The following is a 17,460-nucleotide window of genomic DNA, read 5'->3' as shown; positions in this document are numbered from 1 at the left end:
AACAATGACTCTGCTAACATTAAAAAAAATTTAAACTTCTTCTGTGAGAGCCTTACCTCAACCTGGCTTTGTTTGGGTTTGAAAAGACCACTTTTCTTTGGCCGGGGTCCCATACTGTAAAATCACTCCTCTCACCGTTACAGCTAGGCGGTCCCAAACTCCGTTAGCCATGTGGTCGCATTCCCAGTAAGAAGTTCCGAGTGGTGGTTTGCCCTTTGCTCGAGTCTGTCAGTGCCAGCTCAGCGGGCATTTCTAGAGCTGCCTGTGAAGAGGGACCTGCTTCTCCAAGCTCTCCGGGGGTTGCCTGGTGTTGCCGCCCCTTTGCCCCCCAGGCCCCAGCCCTCCAGCTTTCACCCTGCCCCAGCCCGGGTCTCCCTTATCCTCTCTTCCCAACCAGGCTTCTGGGAGTGGTCCCTGCAGAAGGACTTCTTGTTCAAGTCCTTCCCCTCCTCTACGGTTCAGCTCAAGTCACATTCCCGTTAGGAATGCCCAGATCCCTGGTGCAGAAAGAGCCTCTTCTTCTCATCCTCCTGCTGCACTTTGTGCGCTAGGGACCCACGCTACAGGTGATGAATGCTGGGATCTTTATTAGCATGTTCATCTTCCCACCATTTCCGGTCACCCGGTGCGCTCCAAGATGCAAAGACTAGATCCTAGTCATTCTTGTTAACTCACCAAAGTACCGGCACAGTATATGGAGCATCATCAGGGTAGTAAATACCGAGTAAAAGTGAAGTGCCTTAGCTGAAACCGGTTTGGCTCAGTGGATAGGGCATCGGCCTGCAGACTGAAAGGTCCCAAGTTCAATTCCAGTTATATCCCCATTAGGGGGTGTACAGGAGGCAGCTGATCGATGTTTCTAGCTCTCTATCTCTCTCCCTTCCCCTCTGTAAAAAATCAATAAAATATATTTTTTTAAAAAAAGAAAAAGAAAAGTGAAGTGCCTTAAAGTCTTACTAAGGTGTGAATGACTGATTGCCAGAATGTATAACAAAAAAACTTCACTAGGAATTTTTGCTTTACTCTGTCGGCGAAGGGAAATAACAGTTCTTGAACCTTCCTGGAGATCGCACAGGATGGCAGCCTGAGCAACGCCCAGGGAGGTCAATGCCAAAGAAGCACTCTCATGACGAGAGCCCCCTTGAGTCCCCCGCCAATCACTCGGAACAACATCACTGGCAGATCTTGCACAATATTAGCTTAATTTAACCAGCCATCATTTCCTCTTTAAAAAAAAATAATAAGAAGAAGGGAATATAAGGGCACGTAGAGGAAAAAAAAATGCCTTTGAATTAAAATCTTAGCTTTTCTTTGAACATACAGATGATTAAATGGGATCCAGACGAAAGCAGGCAATTTCCAAAAAAATAAAACCAGCCGTGGGTATCTGCATTGCCTCATGTTTCCACGGGTGAGCCTGTGGTCCGGTCCTGATTGATTCGGGGAGAATTATGGCTATTATAAACTGTAATCAGCGGTGGATGAGAATAATTACGCGGGGAAAGGGGAAAGGCTGAAACATGGCTGAGCAGTGCTCTGATGGATGGGGAAGTCATTTCCTGGCTGTTAATGACTGATTTTTCAACAGTCAGCACACAAGCTTTCATCCCGGAGGGGAGCGGGAGGAAGGAACGGCCACATCATGAAGGATGCTCCTGCCTTCACCCCTCCCGTTTCCATCTGCATGTGGCTGGTGCCTGTCCGTCCGTCCGTCCGTCTGTCCTTGCTTTCGCTCCTGCCGTGGCAGACACGCCCGCTGGGGCTGAGGCTGGGGCTGGCGGCTCTCTGACAGACGCCAGAGAGGGCTGGGGTTGTCGAGGACTCCCCGGGGTCCTGGTGGTGGGTGACAGCGTCCAGGCAGATCAGCACCGGGGGCTGTTGGAATGGGAAGGGTCCCAGACCCCTCTGAGTCCAGTCTGCTCGCTTCACAAACGTGCCCGAGAGGGGAGGGGACGTGTCCCAAGCCACGGAGCTGCTAGCCACATGTGTCAAACACAAGGCCCGCGGGCCAAATCCGTCCCGCCAGGCCTTGCAATGTGGCCCACACCGCGCTGTCATCACTGCACTCTGCTGCGTTTCCATCACAATGACAGTTTATGACTGTTCAGTAAACCATTCGGCCCGCGATTTAGGCTGGATTTTAGATTTTGGCCCCTTCTCTGATTGAGTTCGACACCCCTATTAGACTCTTAGACGGCAGAGGAAATGGCCCCGGAGGAGTGGCCTGGACCCAGAGCCGTGCTGGGGTCTCCGAGGGAGAGAGCGTTGCCAAGTCCATTTCCAATGGCATCAGCTTAGCCTTGCCCGGGGAGGCTGCGGCCCTCAGTGCCCTGCCCGCAGGAGCCGCCCTGGGTGAGGCGGCAGGGTGTAGGGGGAAGAGGGGAGGGCCTGGGCTTCGGAAGGGGCTGTGGTGTTTACAGACCAGCAGGGAGTCCTCTAACCTGTGACAGCGACGGAGACAGAGTGGAGAGAAGACCCCCATTTATCGTCCCGTCCGTCGGCAGTCATAAAACAGGAGAACTGATGGAACTGGATTAGAAGTCATAAAACTGTGCAGAGCAGGACAGCCAAGCACTGGTGACAGACGCCCCCCCTTCAGAGCCCCGTGACCTTGAAGAGCCTTCGGAGTGCTCTGTGAAGTCCCCGCTTCGCGCTGGCCTCCGGGGAGAGCCCCAAAGAGAGAGGTGCCTGCTGGTGATGGGCATGGGATAACCCCCAGCCGCACTCCGGGACAGAGCCCCTCAGGGGGAGAGGGAGGACCGTCTTCGGAGGACTGTCTCTGTGGCTAAACCACGTCCAGATGCCAGGCCAGGCCGTCCACATGCTGTTTATCCATCTTAATCAAATTTGGATAACTTGGGGGGGTGGGGGGGAGATGCCTCAGTTCCAGGAAAGGCTGTTTTGACTCTGAGGCTGTTTAGACTCTCGTCTATGAAAACAAACATTTAGATCCAGAAACCATCATTCCGGGATCTTCACTGTACAGGTATTTTCTGGAGCAAACTCTCTTGAGCCCACATATGTCCTTGGTAACATTCCAGTCGACACTGTTAAATCATCTCGGTTTTTTCTCTGTTCTCAGTGTTAGTTTCCTGAACTTATTTTCAGCAGGATCATTCCTTTCCCGGTGCATTTCACAGTGAGGCTTTAGAAACTTATTTGTCCAGATGCTATGCCTTCCCCATAAGCCTGCCTCAGTTTCCTTTAGGGAATCATGTGTCCCCCTTCCCACGGGACCTGGTATGTCTACACACCGCAGAGTGGCATCCCACCCCACCCCACCCCAGCAGCACTCCACAGACCCCACAGGCAGAAGGGGTCCCGCCACCATGATGGGCCGGTCCCAGGTCTCTGTTCCCAGCCAGAGTGATTGGCTTCGAAATGGCCATCTTTCTTGAGATTTGCTATATGGAGAGAGAGTGAGCATGTCTCATTAATTTGGTACAATTTAGCTGTACGGATATGTTTTTTGAGCTATCTATATTATCTTTCCATTTAGAGAGAGAGAGAGAGAGAGAGAGAGAGAGAGAGAGAGAGAGAGAGAGCTTAATATCTTAATATCCTGAACCCAACAAATCTGACATTTTGAGTCCTAAAACCCTGGTCTTCCCAATTATGGGGACCAGTGGACTCCTTCATTGCTGTGAGATGCATAGGTGCCTAGGTGCCTGCAGAAAGCTCGGACATGGAGTGCACACAGCCTTCGGCCTCTCCGGGGCATCTGTGTATGCAGCAGCTGAACTGCGGTCCGAGGTGCGGGCTGTGTGTATTGTTCGGAGAGAGGCAGGGGGTGTGCTGCCTGGGGAAGAGCTTGCCAAGTGGCTGGGCGAGTTACAGACCACAGCAAGAGGACCTTAGCGAGGGCAGCGCCTCAGCTCGGCTGCCCAGGGCCTGGCTGCCCCTGCCCTGGCTGCACTCTGTTCCATTTAGCTGGGCGCAGATGCAGCAAATTCAGAAAAAGAAAACAAAAACCAAGATAGAGAACAGACAGTGCAGAGGATCCAGTTAATGAAAGATTTAGACACAAAGACATTTTTACATTTTTTTTAAAGTAGCAATAAATTCCTTCTCATAAAAATGGCAGGAAACCAATGTGCAATGAAAGGGGGAAACTTACTGAATCACCAGAGATACTTCCAAGCAAACGAGTGCGAGTCAAGAGCGCTGGGCCCAGCGGCAGGGATGCATTGAGCAGCTGCTGGTCTCTGCGGGCAGGCCTGAATGCAGCGCCCTGGGGAGTGGCCTGACTCCGGGCCCTCAGAAGGCGCCCACCTGCAGGCTGTGCAGGTGTGTGTGTGTGGGAGGGGGGGGGCAGTGGGAAGGAGAGGGTCAAGGCGTGCTGGGCTCTCAGCACCTACAGGCTTTCTGTCAGAGATCTTCTCAGAGAGGGGTCAGCTGAGATCTGGCCTCGCCCCTGGTGGGAGCAAGCAGATGCCCACGCCAGCAGTAGGGAATCCCAGGAGCGTCCTCTGTGCGTGTCTGAGCAGGTGCCTCTCACCAGCCCCTTGCGCCCACTCTTTGGGAATGTGTGAGACCTGTACCGTTAACTTCTGTCTTTCTGTTCCATCACAGCTAACAGGGTATCTCAAATCCTCCTAAAACTAGGAAACATTAATCCCATAGAATAAAGAGCTAATATGCTAATTAGCCCAAACAGCTGAACAACCTTCTGGATGTCCTTCTGGATGAAGCCATGGCTGAGGGCCCACCAGGCCTGCAAGGGCCGAGCCCCTTGTGTGAATTTTGTGCACTGGGCCTCTAGTTTCTTATAAAACTTCTAATTTCATTGTCTGTTCTCAAACCTTAACTAACTCTTAAATTTGACAAGATTCTTTTAAGATGAATGTGATGTGTGTGTGTGTGTGTGTGTTTTATTACAGAGGTAACACATTCTTGTGTTCAAATGAAGGAAAACTGAGAAAAATACAACATACTTACCCATACTGTTATTTGGCGGTTGTGAGCTTTTTCTTCTTTTCTTCCTGAGTCCTCTCCCTTCTTCCTAGTTGATAAATATTTGGCCAGTGGAGCTTCTCTTGAATTGGCGGGTTTTGAAAAGTTCCAGAAGGTGACCTGGGTGACTCCTGCTGCCCCCTCCTCAGAGACACTCAGAGAGGTCCCTCGGGCAACGTCACTGCTGGGCCTGGTTTGCAAGGTTTGGTTTGATCCTGCAACACTTCATTTCATGTAACACACATTGCCATCCTGTAGGGCTCTTCGGCGTACACAGCTTTGAAGCTGCTGTGACCCCATAAGGAAGGTGAGCAGCCACTGCCTTTCCCCGGGTGCTGGTGTGCGTGCTGCCAAGACCCTCTATGATGACGCTGACTTAGGGGCTGGCCTTTGGAATTCCATTGATTGAGACCCCAGTTTCAATACATTTGGGGAGTTTTATTGTTGGGCTTCCTCTGACTGTTCTGTTCAAAATACTTTGGTGTCTTGTTTCCCAATGATTACCATCATCATCATCACCATGTTCCTCATGTTCATGTCATTTATTGAGCAGTTACTGCTTCCAGAGACGGTGCCGAACTCTTTCTGCGGATTATCCTACCTCACCTCTCACGGGAGTCACCAGGGTGACAATTTTGTCCTTTTTGTTTACTAGATGAGGAAACGAAGGCTCTGTTTGGTTAAGGAATGTGCGTGGGGCCACGGGGTCTGTCTACTTTTAGCCATTATACGCGATTCACTTCAGATCGCTCAGCCTCAAGGTTTGCAGACATCCACAGAGAGATTTAGTGTGTGCATCCTAAGATCTTATATCCTTTTCCCTCAATATATTTATAGCTCTAATCTAATTAGCTGGCTGACTGCCCTATCTCCTCTGCCCCTTTCCTCTTCCAAGTATTTCGTAAATTTCCACTAGATATTGAACAGTGAGTTAGGTTAAAATGCAGGGTCGCAGACATGTTCCCTTAGGAGGCTAACAGTGTGGTGTAAGATTCCCCCGAATAAATCCATGACTAAAACAGACCCACTCCTCGGAGAGCCCAGAGGCACAGCCTCTGCATGCAGGGAGCCAAAGAAGAACTTCTGGAAAACGTGGCAAGGGGGTGAGTTTTAAAGAGAAGGTGTCTGATAACTAGGCCAAGGACTGATATTCCAAACTGACGGGCCTGCTGGAGGCATGGAGGCAGGACATGGCCAACGAATGTGGGGAGCCAGCAGGCTGGAGCTGGGTTGGGCTGGAATAAGGGCTATAGGGCCGGCAGGGCAGGTTTGAACATGGCCCTGTGTGCTAAGTCGGGGGATGTTAGCTGTCTGGAGATTGACATGATCAGGTACATGATTAGGAAAAATCTCTCCAGCAAGTTGGGGGAGGAGGGCTGCCTAAGGTGGGGGGACTGATTAGGTCCAGGGAGTTAAATTAGGAATTGGGGGATGGAGGGAAAGATTAGAACTGCCCCAAGGCCATGGCAGTGTGGGTTGGCAAGAAGAGTTAGATTAGAGAACGATGCCGGAAGAAGAACGGAGAGGATGTGATTTGATGGTTAGATGTAGGAGGTGAGCAAGGAGTAAACATGGCTCCATGGTGTCTGTGGTGATGCTGGCGGTGGGAAGGAAAGGGTGGAGCTGGGCAGGACAGACAGCCTTGGCCTCGCCGGGGACCGAGGGGAGACAGAGCTGGTGGCAAGGAGTCTGCCTGTCTCTGCAGTGGGTGATGGCACCCTTAGCGTGACTCAGGCCTCTATCTCAAAAACCCTGACTACTGGATAACTTGTCCAGCCTTAAAACCAAAACACTGATTTTTATTTTAACTTATATTTTACATTTTCTGTTCTCAAATCTTAAATTTGACAAAATTATGTTAGGATGAATGTTAACTCTCTTTTGATTACCAAAGGAACCCATCTTGACTTTCCATTTAGGGAAATCGAGGGAAGTCTAAAATGTTCACCTTAGAGAGACGGATTTGGAGGTTGTGTGTTCTCTGTCTCTTCATTCTCCTCCACCTTCCCTCCTTTTCTTTTTTATGTACTTATTTATTTTTAGTTACTTATCCATTTATTCGCCAATGTATTCATCTAATATTTATTGAACATCAACTAAAGGCCAGCAATAAAACAGTCCCTCAATTTGCATAAATCCTAATGGGACAGATTCTGACAACAAATAAGCAAACCAATATCTGTCGGGCGGTAGGACATGGAGAAAAATAAGCTAAAGTAAAACTTGGCGGGAGGGTGGGGGGGATTCTAAGTACCAGAGATTTGCTGTAGAGTGGAGTGGAAAGACCTGTCTGATAAGGAGGGGGGGACATTCGCTTGAGCCATGAAAAAACAGGGACACAGGCCTTGAAGCAAATGCAGGGAGAGGATGCTCTAGACACAGGGAACATCAAGTGCCAAGGCCCCGAAGTGAGAGAATGCTTAGCACTGAGGAACAGCCGTGGCTGGAACAGAATGAGCGAAGGGGAGAGCGGTAGGCGACGTCTTGGAGGTAGCAGGGAGCCAGCTCAGACGGCAGAGAGCCAGTTCTTGGAAAGAACCACAGAGACCCATGTAGGAGGCTACTGAAATACCCTCTGGGGGAGGGGACTGTGGCTTGGACCCGTGAGGGAGCGGTGAAGTGGTGAGAAGCAAATCGGATATGGACTCATTTTGAAAGCAGAGTGGAGGGATGTGAGAGGCAGGGGTCAAAGATAGGGCCAAGGGTTTTGACCCAAACTGGACAAATGGAGCTTTTGTGTCAGATTTGGTTATTTACACACCTGCACAGATTTTTACGTAGTTGAAACACAATTCTGTATCCTGCTCTGCTCCCCCCTCACTTCTTTCCCCTCAAAGCAGAAAAGTAAAGGAAATCAAACAGAAGACATACTCCCCATTTACCTTCTTACTTTTTCTACTCTCATCCTCCCCCTTTGCTCCTTTTTTCTTGTTCGAAAGCCAAACATACATGAACGGAGCCATGCGCTCTGAGTTTTGCTTGGGAGGGGACTCGGCTAGAAGCTGCACTCTCTGTGAACTGTGTGGCCAGCAGCCAAGGGAAATAAAGTTTAATTAATGCTAATTTTTCTAACCTATTCCTTTGCCTTTTCAGCAAAATAAAACTACCTTTGGGAGAACTGACCAAAAAGTTAAAACAGACACCATACTACTAAATCTAGTCATTGATATAGCAAAAATATTTTCCTACATGGTTTGCATTGGGACAAATGATAAAATATTTTATCTTGCTCCTTCCCCTACTTACCTCTACTTTTTATTTATTTTTTTAAGTTTAAACCAGTCAGTCGGCTTTCATGTGTCTTTCCTTCTTTAGAAGATGTAGACCGCCTGTGAGCTTGTTTGCCCTGGGCTATGATCCGGGTACTGGCCTTGGCTGGTCATTGTCACAGCTGCTAAACCATAGGTGTAGGGAGCGCTGGTGGGTGGGCCACCTGCTTCACTCAGTTAGGGTTTCTTTGTTGACCTTTCCGCTCTGTGAGATGAAGTTAGACCAGCTACTGGAGGACCAGTTATTAGGAAGTTAAGTATCACCCATTTTCCTAGGCAACAGTTTTTGTCAATTAAAGGCAAGTTGTGTCTTCATTGGTCTCTGGTGAAGGGTATTGGCTGTTAAGAGTGTAAAGGTGGCTTTCTTGCCTGTGGCCCACTTGCCGGACATGTTTAGGTTTTATGTATAAAGCACTCGAAGTGTTGGTCAAGCAGTGGTTTCTGGGAACTACGGCATTCCCATGAGAAAATGCTGTAACGTAAAGCCCTAGGATATTAAGGCTGGTGATCATTTGAGAGAATCTCATTTGGTTCTACCCTCTCCCCAACTTCCCATGCCCAGATAAAAAATAAATAAATAAAGCAAATAAAACTGACAAGTGAAAAGAAATCTTAACTGTTGCTTGGTACTTGCCAGCTCAGCGAAGGTATCCTCTGATATTAACTTGTTATTGCTCTTTATTCAGTTGATGGCTTGTCTTTGTGACTTACTGGGGGAGGAAAAGGAAGACCCAGGAGGAGCCACAGGTCCTTCTCCAAAGTCTTTATTTTAGATAAAGACATTCCTTTTCATTTTTTAAAATATATTTTATTGATTTTTTACAGAGAGGAGGATAGAGGGATAGAGAACTAGAAACATCGATGAGAGAGAAACATCGACCAGCTGCCTCTTGCACATCCCCTACTGGGGATGTGCCCGCAACCAATGTACATGCCCTTGACCGGAATCGAACCTGGGACCTTTCAGTCCATAGACCGATGCTCTACCACTGAGCCAAACCAGTTTCGGCTCCTTTTCATTCTTACCAACAAAAATCACACAGTGTGGTGCATGTTCTGGAACCTTCCTTACCATGTGAGAGCTGGAAGAGACCTCGGTGACAGTGCATCTCTGCTCTACTCTTTCCCAGGGGAGGGAGCCGATGTCCTAATCAATGAGGGGATTTGTCTCTCATCAGACAGCTTGTTAGAAGCAAGACTAGCGCTACGGTAGAATCTTAGCTCTTGATTCCTGGGCCGTTGTGTTTCCCGTTGCCCAAGCTGTTCCTAAATCTTCACTTCAGAAATTTTCTGATCTAAATATTCTGTCCCTAAAACACGTTTTCTGATGAAGAGCATTCTTTTTTTTTTTTTTTTTTTTTTTAAGGAAGTCAAGATTATTTTAAAATCAGAGTCTATTTTGAGAATTCAATGGCCGTTTATTTACTCACGTGCAGAAATATGCATGTACTCATATACATACAACACTTGGTGTGCAAATCCCGGGAGTGCAGACCCCCTGAATGCCGTCCTAGGGGAGTGAGCAAGTCGGGTCAAAACCCCTGTTTAAAAGTTTATTTATAAATGCTGCTTTAAATATGTATGTCTTCCGCACTTCCAAAATTATACTGTAAAAATATTCTTGATGGGCTTGTTCCCCCAGCATTTAAACAGCATTCTGATTTAGATTATGTTTCTTCCTTCGGAAGGTGCCTTCCTTATCTTTTGGCTTCTCGACTTGAAATGATTTTTCCTCAAGCCCTTCAAATGTTTTTTAATGCATCTCCCAAAGGTTCTAGTTTCAGGTCCACCCTTGTCTGGGAGACTGTCTTTATTTTATTTCATTGATGATACTTTCATTTTATGGACGACTTAATATTTGAATGACTGTGGGCAGGGGCTAAACCTACCTCCTGTGGACCTTCCTGCACTCTGTGCCAGGCATTATTTCATCACCACTTGACAATTCCAATCAGAACGCAAAGCGTCCTCTGGCAACCAGAGTCTGTGGGGTCATGTTTAAGTTTATCATTTCCCAATCCAGAAACAGGCTTCCCATGGTGGTCCATGTAGGTCATCCCTTCTGCCCCTCAACTAGATGACTACTTCATTTCTTTCCCTCAAACTTCAGTGTTCCTTCCCTGCCCTTATCTTAACTGAATACCTTATTTTCTATTTCTAATCAATGGAAGTAATCAGAAGAGAACCTTCATAGGCACTGATCACCACATCCTCCCATCTCCCTGTACCTCTTTTGTGGGGGCTGTGTGCCCTCTGGTTAGGATGAGTGATGGTCCAACGTCACTCACTTGTGCACTGCGTCTTATTCTTTCTCTTCTCAAGGGTGCAGCTCCAGCAATGTCCTCTTCCTACTCGAGCATCAGCTTTTCTCTACATATCAACCTCAACAGGGTTGTTCCCATCAATGTACAGCCTACTGTAAAACAAAGCAAGAACATTCTTGATCTTATAGAATTCCCTGATTGTGGCCTGATTTCTCTGCCCTCTGTTATGGCAAAACTCCTTGAAAGCGACACCTCTCTTCCCAGGGTCCATTCCAGCACCTCCCATTCTCTTTGGAATCCACTCCAGCCAGGATTTTGTCCCCACCTCTCTGTGGAAATTGCTCTGATCAAGGTCACCAATGACGTCCATGGTGGTTACAACAATTGCCTGCCCAGCTTGGGATGTGCCATCTATTGTCCCTCTGAGACCTGTCCCTGAACTGCATATTTGTAAAAGACTATCACAAATGGAAGGAAAGAGATTTTGCCCAAGTGTTCCCCAAATTTGACAAGGCTGAGTGCCCAGCTCCTATTCTGTACAATGTAATTTTATGAGACAATTGAACCCATCCAACTGAAAATATAAACTTTTCTAGGTCCATGCCTGCCAAGGGGTGCATCGGCAATTATCCGATAATTGGATGGTTTAGGTGAAGAGGCAGAATACCTGAGGCATTCTGCTCCTTCCCCTTACCTTCCCCCTCTTCTCCCCCCCCCCCCACCCCTATCCACCCTCTGGGCCTCAGTTGGAACTATTGGCCTTGAAGGATGTGAGCAATTGTCTCAGTGTTTGCTTTCCCTCTGCCTAGGGAGAAGGGCCCAAGGTTTAGAATGTCACATATTTTACTTCAAAGGAAAATGCACAGCATGAGAATGGAGTCTTAGGAGTAGAGCAGGCTGCACCCTGTCTTATAGACAGCCATTGACATGCTCTCTCCATGGGCGCTGGGGGAGAGGACGGCCCCTCGGACTCCCAGAGGAGCCTCGGAATGGACATGACAGCATTGACGGGCTCTGGGGGTGGCGAGGGCACTCCTAATAGGCCGACATTAGAAGGAACTGCTCTACAAGTGACTGGAGATTTATTGCAGTGGGATATGGATGTCTTCCTCACCAACCAGGAGGAGGGAAAGGATCTCAATCCATCTTTTAAGAACTCAGACTATTTCTTCTGTTTCCTCATGGGGCATTCTCCATTCTCTTTCCTTCCAGAATGAAAGGTTCATTTATTTCCCTAGATAAGGTCTGAATAAGGGCAAGACATAATTTAAATGCCGTCAGGCTTAAGATAAATCAGTCATAAAGAGGCAATTATTTTATATTAAATCTGTGTCCTTTCCAAAAAGGAATTTGTATTTATCAATTAACTCATTTTCACCATTTAATTTTTCTAAAGGGATCATGAACTTAAAAAAAAAATTCAGTGTTTTTTTCTTTCTATTTGTAGAAAGATTTAGATAGTTTGGGGGCTCATCTCATATTTAGTTATCTTTTTCATCAACATTTATGAAATATTAAAAAATGCTGTAGATCTAACTTTTTTCTTTAAATATTCAAAAGCTCATGCTACAGTTATGCTACAGTTTTTTTTGTCATACACTGAGATTATTAGATTAGTAATAGGAATGTACAGCAAGCATCTGAATGCAGCAAATAATTTTTGCAATCAGGCTTGAATTTGAATTTGAGTTATCACTGCATGATCTGGGGCTTGCCACTTAATCTTGCAAAGTCTCAATTTCTTCAATAACAAAATGGAATATGGTCTTTGGCTCAGTGGATAGAGCCTGCAGACTGAAGGGTCCCAGGTTCAATTCTGGCCAAGGGCACATGCCTAGATTGTGGGCTCGATCCCCAATAGGGGGTGTGCAGGAGGCAGCCAATCAATGATTCTCTTGCATCAATGATGTTTCTATCTCTCTCTCCTCCCTTCATCTCTGAAATCAATAAAGAAATATATATATATATATATATATATATATATATATATATATTAAAGTTAAAAGAAAAAGAAAACGGGATACAAATGGCATAGGACTGTAATAAATACCTCTTGTTTTTGCCTATGTATCATGCATTTCCTCTTCTTCTAGACCAGACCATTTCCTTTTTTTCACAGGAACGGTTCCTCCCCTGTTCTCAGACCATAAAGTCCTGGTGGAGCTCACCTTCCTCTAGGCTTGGGTTGGTGTTTACTGGGTTCCCCTCCTTCTTGGAAGAGCAAGATGGTATTTAGCAAAGACTCCAGCAATGCTCAGGATCAGAAGACAGAGAGCTCAAGAGGGCTGGATCAGGAGGCGGGTTTGTTTATGGCTCTGTGTTCCTCTTTCTCTCTTCCTTAGCGCATCTCCATCTTCAGCCCTGGCCTTTCTTTAACCGCCAGAGACCATTGGATCTCTGGTGCTGCAATTTATAAGGTAGTTTCTCAATAGCCCAACAACTTGCATGGCTTCCAAATGTGCTCTCTGTTATGTCATCAAAACTTTGGTGCGTAATGAAAACATACCACTCAAGGCTTGTGAGGCTTCCCATCCCGTTAAATCTTACCACCGCTCACCACTGGATATATCAAGTGCCGCCTCCAGAAGGCAACAAGCTCTACTTAGCAATGCAGGGAAAGAAATCAAACCCATCTGCCTGGAGTAAGTGGTCAAAACACAGGAGCTGCTATAAGTATCAATGGGCACACAGGTTAAAGGAGAAGCTGTTCCCTCATGGCATCATTAACCAGTTTGCCTGTTTTCTCCATTTCTGGAAGCTCTAGCTCAAATTTGCAGGCTGATGCTGGTAGCAAAGTGTATGACTTACATACACCAGCAAATGAAAGATCTGATTTTTATATCTAACCTTACCATTGGTGTTGTTTTTCTTTTATGTTTTTCCCAATTCTCCCACACTCCATTTTAATCCTCATTTGATTTTGTTTTCATTCTTTATATCATTTGTAATTATGCAAGCTCTCACAAGTTATCCTATATAATAAAAGGCCAGTGACCATAATGGCATCACGACCAGAATGACCAATTGATCGGTCACTATGAGGTGCATGGACCACCTCTCAGTCCCTCCCCCCAGCCTGCAGGCTCTGAATACTGGATGGACAACAGGGAACCATAGGGAACCAGGATGGGTGATGGTGGCAGGGTGGGACTGGGGACTGGCAAGCAGGTAGAAGAGGGCCCTGATCACAGGCTAGGCCGAGGGACCCTCCCCACGCACTATTTCTTGTGCTGGGCCTCTAGTATTAAAGTAAAATCTGAGCTACTATGGCCAAGGGCAAGCCTGGGCTGGCCTGCCACAAGATGAGAGACCAAATGGGAGCAATTGTTGAGTCATTCTTGCTGAGGCCATTCCAGACCAGTGACCCCTGTCAGCTGGGCGGGCTCATTACAAAAGCATGAGCAAGCCCAGCTGAGACGTGTCAAGCCCTGACCTCCAGCAGAACACTTAGTCTAAAGAGAGAGCATTTTTGGCTTTAGCTGGTTAAGCTGTTAACATCTCAGAAGGTATATTACTCAGAATAGCAGCTAATATGCTTACCAATATATGTTTTTGCTTTTTGTTCCTGCTTCCCCCAGAAGAGTTAAGGAGGCGCCATCTTGTGAGCAAATTGGGGAGAGAGTTTGGGTCACCATTTGGGGGCCTCTTCTCTCTACCCTGTCATCCTAGGATGTAAAGCTGCTATTTATGTGAGGACTAACTGCCCGGAAGAGACACCGTTGGCTCCGCGGGGTGTGTTTACATGGTGATAACCCATCTCCCCTCATCCACAGCCCGGCCCCGCTGCGCTGCGGGCTGGAGGTCAGTGCTAATTGGCCCGGCTGCTCAGATCCTTTTCTGGACATCGCCTCACCGAGAATCTTTGCAAAGGGGAGGGCCCGGGGGGAATGGCAGATCGAGGACTGAAGATAATTTCTCTGGCTCGTCACGGACCTTGTGTGCCGGTGATAAAATAAAGATTAGAAGCTCAGCAAGCAAAGTGGCTCCAGGGTGGGCGTGCGGCCGCACTGTCTTGATGGCAGCTTGCCCTTTAATGGGCACTTTGTGCCTGCTGGCTCCTCGTTCAGAGACCGGGGGAAATCTATTAGCAAATTCCATGCCGTTCATGTCTTGCTCCAGAGCCATCCGGGAGAAGCCTTACCCATTTCTTTTCTGATCCCCTAATTGGAGCCGCTGACGGAAGCGAGCGGACCTGAGCGGCCGACGATGGGGATGCTGAGAGCTTCGAGCGGTTACAGGGCAGAGGGAGATGGTGTCCACGCTGCCCGCAGATCCGTCTGGACGGACGTGGATGGATGCCAGGAGCCGAGGCCTGGAAGGCCTCTGGGCAGAGGTTGTGGTTCGCAGTGACCTCCGCCCGCTCTTCAGCAGCTGACTCCGGCTGACCCGGCGAGCCGAGGTGGAGTGTGGGCTCTGCTTCCCCAGCTTCCTCCGGTGTCTTCTGAAAGAGGCCTCTGGCTATGGTTTTCACGGCATGACAAACAATCCAGACGTGGGAGGTTGGTTCCCATGAATCCCTCTCCTGGGGCCACGGGTGTCAGAGGCGCCAGGGGCCATCCTCTTGGTTAATGGTCTGCACTCTCACAACTGGCCCGTTTGGCTAGTCACCCCGAAGGCCAGGCTGGCTGGTGTTGTAGGTGGCGAGGCTGCTGCACCTGCTGGGAGCTCGCTGAGTGTGATGCAGATGGGAAGGGGAAGCCAGCTCTCCTCCCAATCTTCCTTCCTTTGTGTTTTGCAGAGCAGTTCCTTCTAAGGAAGCCATCAAGTATTCATCAAGCTTTCATGGGGCACCTACAATGTGCCGGGGACTGTTGTGCATGGAAATGAACACAGTGTGACTGTTGCTCTTCTCCAAACACCCTGGTCTTCGTGTTCTCTGGCGCCCAGCACAGCAGCCCTCCCTGCACCCACAGGGCTGTAATGCGGCTAGAAGCACCCGGAGGTTGGGTGCTCCCTCCCCCAGAAATGTAATGGGAGCCTCTTCCTTCTCCTATATAACATGCATTTTGTTCCTTTTTATCCCACCACATTCCAAAATGAATATAAAAATAATAGGCCAAAAGGTAAACATGAAAAGGATATAAGAGAAAATACAGGTAGAAAGAAACGCATGAATTGTGCTCTCTAATGTCCTATAAATGGGATGGGGAGCACAAATCCGGCTTTCAGCATCTTGGATTCCAGTAAGAAGAGGACTGCCTGGCGGGATGTGTGGGCAGGAAGGTCAGCAGGTGCAAGGAGTGAGCTGGGGGTTCTGGGGACTGTGTTCCCAGACAGGGACCATCCCTCTGTTATGTCCCTGCCACTACAGTGAATCTGAGGAAGCTCTTACACAGGTAATGCTAAGCTCAGGTGCCAGTCCTGCTGAGGTATCGGATATTAGAGATGTGAGAGTCCAGCTGCGGGGAAGGCGACTCACCGTCTCAGCTAGCGTGTTACCATGCAACCCAGACAATGTACTGGGGTCATTTTTTTTTTGGATAATCTTCTTGTTTCCCAAACTCTGTATTTGCACTGTAGACCTTGCTGAAATTAACGCCTTCATCTCTGAGCAAATCCAAAATAATGAAGCGACAGGGTAGGTCTAGTGGCAGACACAGGACCGGAGGATCTTGTATTGACCCTCATATCATGCTGCAGAAATGGCCACCCACAATGCACCAGATGAGGAAGCATTGCCATGGTATCTGCTTCATGGAGGAATCCTGGGAACTTGCTCCTGAGGCCCCTGCTCCCTTTGCCCAGAGGGCGCTTGTTGCCTTTAACCCCCCTCGCTGCCTCTATATAATCTCCACTCCTTCCTCTCTCCCCCAGATAGAGGGAGAGTCCTCCCACTGGGTTTGTCACATACTGGCTCCTGTGTCGGGGCGGTCACACATTCTTTCAGTCCAATCTACTATTGAGTGCTGGGAAAATCAATTTCTTAGGTAATAAAATTAATTTCTTAGCAACCAGATGAGTCTGCATTATCTATCACACAACTGTGCCAACGTATTTCAAAAAACCTACAAGGTGATGATAAAGTATCTACTCATTATAGGTTAATAAACTGATAGCATAAGACATTTATTCATTTTCATATAAATGTAGTGGCTACCCGTTATCATGATTTATTCTCCAAATTTGGTCTCGTGTGCTTAAATTGGGAAGTTACAACATAAGAGGCTTATCTTTATAGCTGTCATTGGTGTCATATTTATATACATGCTACATTCACCAACACTTTAACAACTGAGTAGCAATATAAATTGAATAACTTTAAAGACTATATATGTTTCTGTCTAGTACAAGACTACATTCATTTATATTACAACCCATTTCTGTACAGGATTGGCTGCGGCAGAATGGAATCTGGATTCAACCATTGCCCCCTTTTTTTCTACTTGAAGCACACAAAATATCACTTTAGTTTCCTCTCCTATGACTGTAAAAATAACTTTAACATCAAATGGAAAGAAATGACTGCTGAAAGTATATATATATATATATATATATATAATGGAATGTTAGCTTGAGTGTTAACTTTTTACTTACATTGGCTGGGTTACTGTTCACATTTTAATATTTATCTACTAGTATTTTTTCCCCCTGAAGAATAAGCCCTACATCCTGATATAATCATTGTTAGTGAATGTTCCACCATCAGATGGACTTAGATTTTAAACTGCTGTGTGGTCTGCTAAAAGCCATTTAATGTTCTAAGCTTCAGGTTTTTCATTTATTAAGGGAAATTTTAGATAGATATATAGATAGATATATAGATAGATATAGATATAGAAATATAGATATAGAGATATATAGATATCATATCCCTCATGTATATGTTGTAAAGATAAATGAAACGGCATATGTAAAGCATGAGCATTTAGAGTACCAGCCAAATAGTAACTACTTAATAAATGCTAATAAGTATTTTAAGTATTGCTATTATTTTTTTTCTTTTTAAATGTATTTATTGGTTTCAGAGAGGAGGG

The 17,460-nt window shown here is 46.9% G+C and overlaps 1 long non-coding RNA gene across 1 annotated transcript in view; it reads right to left on the bottom strand.

Moving 5' to 3' along the window:
• Positions 1-17,460, bottom strand: part of LOC123653015 — a 69,338-nt gene that overhangs the window by 4,028 nt on the left and 47,850 nt on the right. Inside the window, exon 3 of the long non-coding RNA XR_006742639.1 lies at positions 10,511-10,638. This is a non-coding gene — a long non-coding RNA (uncharacterized LOC123653015). The remainder of the gene's footprint in view (positions 1-10,510; positions 10,639-17,460) is intronic.

The sequence above is a fragment of the Pipistrellus kuhlii genome, unplaced genomic scaffold, assembly GCF_014108245.1.
Source record: "Pipistrellus kuhlii isolate mPipKuh1 unplaced genomic scaffold, mPipKuh1.p scaffold_m20_p_26, whole genome shotgun sequence".
NCBI lineage: Eukaryota > Metazoa > Chordata > Mammalia > Chiroptera > Vespertilionidae > Pipistrellus > Pipistrellus kuhlii.
The sequence above is the reverse complement of the archived record's forward strand: the minus strand, read 5'-3'. Positions and strand labels throughout refer to the sequence as shown.